Genomic DNA, 8,547 nt, shown 5'->3' with positions numbered 1-8,547 from the left:
GAAGGGTGGTCGTTGATCGTCGCACGTCTTCGTTTTAGTAGCCGCATGGGGAAGGTCGGCATGGTGTGGCGCGGCAAGGTGGTTGGCATGCCATTGGCACATGTGGCATGGCATTCCTTGGTGCGGTTTGGCGTGGCCAAAACTAGGGTTTCGGGCCAAAGGTTACCATGCGTTGTTTGGAGACCTTGGACGGCTAGGATTTGCATCCAGGATGGAAGGGTTGTCGTTGATCGTCGCACGCCTTCATTTTGGCAGCCGCATGGGGAAGTTCGGCATAGTGTGGCGCGGCAAGGTGGTTGGCATGCCATTGGCACATGTGGCATGGCATGCCTTGGCGCGGTTTGGCATGGCCAAAACTAGGGTTTTGGGCCATGCGTTACCATGCGTTGTTTGGCGACCTTGGACGGTTAGGATTTGCATCCAGGATGGAAGGGTGGTCGTTGATCGTCCCACGCCTTCGTTTTGGTAGCCGCTAGGGAAGGCCGGCATGGTATGGCGCGGCAAGGTTGTTGGCATGCCATTGGCACATGTGACATGGCATGCCTTGGCGCGGTTTGGCGTGGCCAAAACTAGGGTTTTGGGCCAAAGGTTACCATGCATTGTTTGGCGACCTTGGACGGCTAGGATTTGCATCCAGGATGGAAGGGTGGTCGTTGATCGTCGCACGCCTTCGTTTTGGTAGCCGCATGGGGAAGGTCGGCATGGTATGGCGTGTCAAGGTGGTTGGCATGCCATTCACACATGTTGCATGGCATGCCTTGGCGCGGTTTGGCGTGGCCAAAACTAGGGTTTCAGGTCAAAGGTTACCATGCGTTGTTTGGCGACCTTGGACGGCTAGGATTTGCAATTAGGATGGAAGGGTGCCCGTTGATCGCCGCACGCCTTCGTTTTGGTAGCCGCATAGGGAAGGTCGGCATGGTGGGGCCAAGGCCATTGGTACGGACGGCTTGGCATGGTGGGGCCACAGAAAGGTGCGGTTGTCTTGGCATGGTGGGGCCAATGGTTTGGCATGCAATTGGCGCATGGTGCGGCTAGCATGGTTTTAGCCAAGGCAAGGCGCGGTTGTCTTGGCATGGTGGGGCCAAGGATTTGGCATGCCATTGGCGCATGGTGCGGCTAGCATGGTTTGGTACAAGGCAAGGCGCGGTTGTCTTGGCATGGTGGGGCCAAGGATTTGGCATGCCATTGGCGCATGGTGCGGCTAGCATGGTTTGGGCCAAGGAAAGGTGCGGTTGGCTTGGCATGGTGGGGCCAAGGGTTTGGTATGTCATTGGCGCATGGTGCGGCTAGCATGGTTGGGGCCAAGGCAAGGTTCGGTTGGCTTGGGATGGTGGGGCCAAGGGTTTGGCATGCCATTGGCGCTGGCATGGTTTGCAATTGGCACTGTGGTGCGGCTGGCATGGTTGGCATGCCTTGGAGCGGAGATGTGGCTGGCATGGTTTTCTATTGGCACAGTGGTGCGGATGGCATGGTTGGCATGCCTTGGCGCGTTAGCATGAGAATTATTGTTTGGTATGTACGAAGATGATGTCGGTCAATACTAAGGGTTCTGCCGTGGAACATGACACATGTATTAAAAAAAGGTACCCTGGTAATTCTTACGTAGGTATGTTAAATGATTCAATAAATGCGCTAGTGGTTGTAGTGACGTCATGTCAGATGTAAGGTTTTACGATTTTAACCCTAAGCTAAAAACCACCATCAACACCAGCATTTAATCATCTTTTCACCAACTGGTCTTCAAGAAACTTGTTTCTCACTCGAGTATCTGGGCGTTACATGGTCGACTCATCATCCCATGTAGCCGATCCCTCCTTCACTCCGTGGTTTTACGATTTTAACCCTAAGCTAAAATCCACCATCAACACCAGCATTTAATCATCTTTTCACCAACTGGTCTTCAAGAAACTTGTTTCTCACTCGAGTATCTGGGCGTTACATGGTCGACTCATCATCCCATGTAGCCGATCCCTCCTTCACTCCGTGGTTTATTTTCAATAAATCATCAATTAATCAGCAATTGATCAAAATTAGGGTTTCGAATCCAAAGCTCTGCAAAACATAATTCTGAGAAGATTCAAACATTAATAATTTTACGTTGATCCCATGATAAACATTCTAATTAATCATACTCGGTTCAGTTACAAGTATTTTAAATTAATATTTGGTCCTGCTACCAATAATTCATCAAACGAGCAACATTTGCTCAGACTAAGGAATGTTGGTTCAACTATCAATATTTAACAATTCATCGAATGAGCAATATTTTCTCACATTAACTATCAATATTTACTCGAGAATTATACCTCTGTCTCAACAGACACGTTCAACTCATGAGTCTTAGAACATTTGTGTAAAGACCCTCAAGCTCGTCAACTTTATTAGACCAGTCAAGAGACGTTTTAGCCGATAATAACTCGATTAGTTTAACGCGAACATTAATTAATAACAATTAATCTAACAATAAACAAAATATGAAACTAGTATCATTGAATAGGTCTCGAAAAGTTGCGCGGAATGGACTAATCGAACGTGTCATTCATGTACCGAAGGAAGAAGATATCAACGGATAAGTATGAAGGGAAGAATAATAACTTTGTAGCTTAGCTGTGTGGCTGCCCTTATCTTCAATGAGTGTCGTGGAATTTTGGTGTGGTCGTGTCAATACCAGACCGAGAAGATAAACTCGTGTCTTCTTTTCTTCTTCTTTCATTATTCTTCTTATTTCTTCTTCTTCTCATCTTCTTCTCTTTCCTACTCTTTCTGTTTTTCTTCTTCTGCGAATTTGAGAGACGAGTTTGAGAATCAGTTAGAGAGAATCGTTTGATGAGCGAGATGATGAGGGTTCGAATCATTAAGGAGAACAAGTAGGGATTGTTAGGGTTTCTGTTTGAAGTGTTGAATCGGTGAAGAATTGAAGAATTGGAGTTAATAGATTCAATTGAAGTTCTAAAATCATCTTAAAGATGAACTGAGAATTAGGGTTCCTGAATCTGGGTTGATATTCGATTAAAGATTAATTAGAAGATGAAATCGATATCTGTAAGGTTGATTTGATATGGGTTTATGTCTAGTTATGAAGTTGATGCAGTAAAGAATCAAGGGGTTAGGGTTTCCGCATGTTGTGTTGGAATTCTATTTGAGCAAAAATTAAGAAGATATATACGGAATTACAAGATAGGTTTTACTAAATTAGAGTTTGAGATTGAAAAACAGCTTGAAATTGGTAGTTAGGGTTGGATCTGTTTAAATGAAGATTTGGGGTTATATTGAGAACTGATGTTGTTAATGAGGGTTGTGGAGATGGTTAGCTGAATTATGTGATAAAGAGGATTTAATCTCAATTTCCTGAGACAAATAAATCAAAGGTAATTGTTTTTTATTACATTTAGCGGATTTGTTCATTGTTGAGTTTATGTGATAATTTATGAAGTTATCGATGATGCTTTGAGTTTATGAAGAAGTATCTTTTGGTCTATGGTTGGTTTGTGTGTAGTTGAGTTTTGAATGGATTGTAACTCATAGATGAATGTTTGTATTATTGCAGAGAGAATGAGTTTGCAGGTTTGTGACACTGTGTTATTACAGCTGGTATTAAGATCATCAATTCAGTGGTGAGGCTATAAATATTGTATTTGTGTGTGTGTTGATGTTGAAGTTATAGAACTGGCAGAGATTCAACTGGTTCTGTGGCAGTGATGAAGGATGGATGTGTACAAATGCTGAATATGAATTGCAGTGCATTGAATGATGAATAAGGAATGAAGTTGTAGATATTTAGATACAAGAATTGAGGTGCAGGGCTGGATGGTGTTGTAATTGATGTGGTTCGATTGTGAAATCCAGGGAAGAGCTCGTAGTGGTTCTAGGATTGAATGTGTTGAGCTGAGCTAATGTTATAGATGATTGCTAAGTTCAATTTTTATGGATGTGAAGGATTAAGTTGATGGTGAACTATAGATGTTGCTGGTGGAGATGCAAAGTGAAGATACATTGGTAATTATAGGTGCATAGTATGCAAAGAAGTGCTGGTTGGTTAAATATGTGTATGGAATGTTAGTATTGATAGTAAGTGGATGAGCTATGTAATGGTATGGCAAGGTTGAGTGAAATGTAACTGAAGTGAAGTTGAAATAAGTGTGGGAGTTGCAGTTTATGATAGTAATTGATCTAGGTTGATCTGTATTGGTAGATGTAGGGTTTTGATGGTCTCGGTGGAGGCTTGCATTTGCTACCTAAAGGTAAGCTGAAGTTGTAATTGAAATTGTGTTTTGAAGTTATTTTGGAATTCTATTATAGTGAATTTATTTGTATAATGATCAATGTTAGAATAAGGTTGGTGAAATTGAACTAGGATTAGAGTTACAGGTGTGGTAGAATCTTTGGCTTGTGCTTGTGGCTCTGGCCTGAACCTTATGCCTGTCTGACTGAACTTATTCAGTCTGACTCAATTGTATTATTGTCTGACTTAGATCACTGACTCAGTTGACCCAATAACCAGACCTGACTAATTTTGACTCAGTAGACCTTGACCGAGTTGACTCGGTTGACTAGACTTGACCATTTGACCCTGGACTTGACCTTGACTCGACGTAGACTGTTAGTTGAAATGTGACCGTTAGTTTGAATGTTAGCGGACTCAGATGGGCTGGACCTTAGTTAATGGGCTTGGTTAGTAGACTTGGGCTTAGAGTTAATTCTCTTAATGGACCTGAATGAGACCCTGATGGTCTAATTTAGCCTTTGGCTTCTTCTACAAGTTGTAGATATTCATAAGACTTAGCTAATAGACTATAGAACCAACCTAAGAGAGTTAGTAAACCTTAGCTATGTTAAAGATGGAGAATAAAAAGGTGTAAAGTGATAAATGGACTTAGAACCATTAGATAGACTTGTATGATTCTTGTGTGAGCCATTTTGGCTATGTTCTTAAACTTCTTGTATGATTAACAGTTAGTCTATTAACAACGATCGATTCAAAGGATGAACCAGTGGATCGTGGATCTCGAGGTAGACGTGGCTTGTCATCAAAAGAGGTGGGAATACTTTAACTCTTTTGAAACCATTGTTTGTTTCTTTTACAAAAGTTTATGTTTAACAAACTCATGAATTGTCAGTTTGTGTATTTCATGCATTGTTTAGTTTGTATTATGATTGCTCTGTTGATTCTTTGAATCTTTCCACATTTTGGAAAGGACATGTAATGTGTTGTGATCAATATGAATTATTATGGGAAATAAGAAATTCCACGTGTGGTATATAGGATACGCTCCTTCACATTTATACCTAGAGCTTTTATGATATATTGATCGTCAATTTGCGAGTTCGGAATTGTCGATATTAATACTTACGATTAGGTGTGGATTTGGGAGTTCCGAATTGCACAACCATAGTATACATTGTTTGAAGAAGGAGTTTGTCCATATACATGTTTGTTTGTTACAGTGACTTAGTCACTTCGATGTTTGGGAAAACATGAATTGTTTTCCAAATCTTGCTCATGATTTCTTTAAAGTTAAATGATATTCCTGATGGGCACCCCTTCTAGGGATGATGTGATCACCCTTTACCACTTTCAGTTTCAGAGACAGATCAGAGTTGCGCAATGAAAGCTCGAGGAGTTAACTCCGTTAATTAGTTAACTTCTGCTATGTATATTATGTTGTTTATTATATTTCCAAACCAAATTATTATTGTATATGTATCATTTGAGATGAGTTCTTGTATATATAATTCTGAGCGGGGCTAGTTTTTGGTTAAGTTTTGTAGAAGATTTCTTAATTAAATGTTTAAGTAAATGATTTAGATTTTAGTGCCTCTATACTTAGTTAATCTCTTGGATTAGTCAGCTGCTAGCTTAGGGGGCGCTACGATGTTGGTATCAGAGCTCACTATTAGATCTTATATGGGAAACATTAGGAATAGCCAGTGCCAGTTAGTGAAATAGATTAGTTTAGAACTGGGTTGGGTTGGGAGATAAATCTTAATCACTAAAAACTATCAATAATTAAAAGAATTATTTGATTGATTGATTTGTTTGCTTGGTTGTATGTATATGGTAAAAATTGTAGGGTACACCAATAACTTTATCTCATAAGGATTTGAGAATAATTGATCCAAAAAGTATGAACACGTAGACAATTTAATATTATTAAAAAAAATAGCGAGATTAGTATATTGATAGATCTTGAAAATCAAATAGAAATTTATTGAGTACCTTGACTTATACGTAGGGTCAACAATTTATAATCACGTAAATGTTAGTAATTTTTGTTAGGACTTAATAGTATTTGTAAGAGTAGTTTGACCATTAATGTTAATTATAAAAATATTATAATAGTAACTATAAATGAAAATAATAGTAATAATAAATGTAATAAAATAATGAATAACATTTATCAATTAGTATCGTATTGAACATAACTTAACTAACATCTCATTGAAGACATATAACGAAAAGAAAAAAAAATTATGAGTAAATAGTTACGGGAATTTGATAGCGCTTATTTACGATTAAGTTAGTAAATTAAACTAGTTACAAATTAGAGATATATGTTTTGCGTCTAAACTAGATAGTTGATATAATACATATTAGGCATTAGACTTAAGGAAGCGAGGATATAATATGCAAAATAAAAAGACACTTGTTAGGGATCTTGTACCGAAATTATCTTTGGGATAACAAATAATCCAGTAAATCCTTAAAATGAAAGAAATATACGTGAAGTAGTAATAATAGTATTCGGATACTTAATGTAATATAAGAATTAAAAGAAAATAAATTCATATATTGGTAGGATCCTTCTTCGGAAATAGATTCAGTCATCTTTGAAATGGAAAATTAGTATGATGAACTTAAATTGTTTGAAATTAAATTAGTATTATGTCGAGCATAACTTCAATTAAAATCTCATTAACAAATATGTAGCAATATAAAATAAATTTTGGTGATTAAATTTCTTAAAATGATGTGAACTATTTATATATTTTACGAAGTAAATTTATCAGACTTACACCAGTTACGATAAAAGTTTAAAGACTAATTAATCTAGCACTGGAGAATAGTGAAGGTTGTTTTTTCTTTGTTCGTAGGAAGACATTGTTGGGATTGGTCAATCTTGACAGGGCAAATGCATTCAGAGATGACCTATCATAGAAATATGCCATTAGTTAATTTAGAAAACCAATAGGTGTAAGTTCACCCAGAAAGATTTGCAGGAATTTCTCTTGTAATTAGAGAGAATCACACTATATATAGAAGTTAGTGTAAAGCCTTAAAGACTATAATTTATAGTTTTCACTTATATCAATTAATATAAGAAACTTAGACTTCCCTATTTGATAGAACTTAAACCAACATAGTTGAACCTAGAGCCATAAATTTTAGTTGTAGAAAGCCATATAGGTTTGTGGTTTGTTTTATGTTGTTTGCTTAGGTAAGGGATGGGATTATTCTATAAGGTAGGGAGTTTTTGAAGACCATAAGAATGCAGTGATTTTCGAGGACGAAAATACATAAGGTGGGGAGAATGTAAAGACCCTCAAACTCGTCAACGCTATTAGACCAGTCAAGAGACGTTTTAGCCGATAATAACTCGATTAGTTTAAGGCGAACATTAATTAATAGGAATTAATCTAATAATGAGCTAAATACGAAACTAGTATCATTGAATAGGTATCGGAAAGTTACGCGGAATGGACTAATCGAACGTGTCATTCAGATACCGGACGAAGAAGATATCAACGTATAAGTATGGAGGGAAGAATAGTAACTTTGTAGCTTAGCTGTGTGGCTGCCCTTATCTTCAACGAGTGTCGTGGAATTTTGGTGTGGTCGTGTCAATACCAGACCGAGAAGATAAACTCGTGTCTTCTTTTCTTCTTCTTTCATTATTCTTCTTATTTATTCTTCTTCTCATCTTCTTCTCTTTCCTACTCTTTATGTTTTTCTTCTTCTGCGAATTTGAGAGACGAGTTTGAGAATAAGTTAGAGAAAATCGTTTGATGAGCGAGATGATGAGGGTTCGAATCATTAAGAAGAACAAGTAGGGATTGTTAGGGTTCTTGTTCGAAGTGTTGAATCGGTGAAGAATTGAAGAAATTGGAGTTTATAGATTCAATTAAAGTTCTGAAATTGTCTTAGAGATGAACTGAGAATTAGGGTTCCTGAATCTGGGTTGAGATTTGATATGGGTTTATGTCTAGTTATGAAGTTGATGAAGTAAAGAATCAAGGGGTTAGGGATTCTGCATGTTGTGTTGGAATTCGATTTGAGCAAGAATTAAGAAGATATAGACGGAATTACAAGATGGGTTTTACTGAATTAGAGTTTGAGATTGAAGAACAGCTTGAAATTGGTAGTTAGGGTTGGATCTGTTTTAATGAAGATTTGGGGTTATATTGAGAACTGATGCTGTTAATGAGGGTTGTGGAGATGGTTAGCTGAATTATGTGATAAAGAGGATTTGATCTCAATTTCCTGAGACAGATAAATAAAAGGTAATTGTTTTCTTATTCAATTTAGCGGATTTGTTCATTGTTGAGTTT

General features: G+C 38.0%; 1 long non-coding RNA gene across 2 annotated transcripts; it reads left to right on the top strand.

The window, feature by feature from the left end:
- Positions 1–2,681: 2,681 nt before the first annotated feature.
- On the top strand, positions 2,682–5,001 carry LOC113349962. Of its 2 annotated transcripts, XR_003360509.1 has the most exons (3): positions 2,698–3,368; positions 3,548–4,241; positions 4,954–5,001. It is a non-coding gene; the product is annotated as an uncharacterized LOC113349962 (long non-coding RNA). The 2 variants fall into 2 exon arrangements; XR_003360508.1 differs by lacking the exon at positions 4,954–5,001 and having other exon boundaries at positions 2,682–3,368; positions 3,548–4,316.
- The last annotated feature ends 3,546 nt before the right edge of the window (positions 5,002–8,547 follow it).

The sequence above is a fragment of the Papaver somniferum genome, chromosome 2 (genome assembly GCF_003573695.1).
Source record: "Papaver somniferum cultivar HN1 chromosome 2, ASM357369v1, whole genome shotgun sequence".
In the NCBI taxonomy this organism is placed as follows: Eukaryota; Viridiplantae; Streptophyta; class Magnoliopsida; order Ranunculales; family Papaveraceae; genus Papaver; species Papaver somniferum.
The sequence above is the reverse complement of the archived record's forward strand: the minus strand, read 5'-3'. Positions and strand labels throughout refer to the sequence as shown.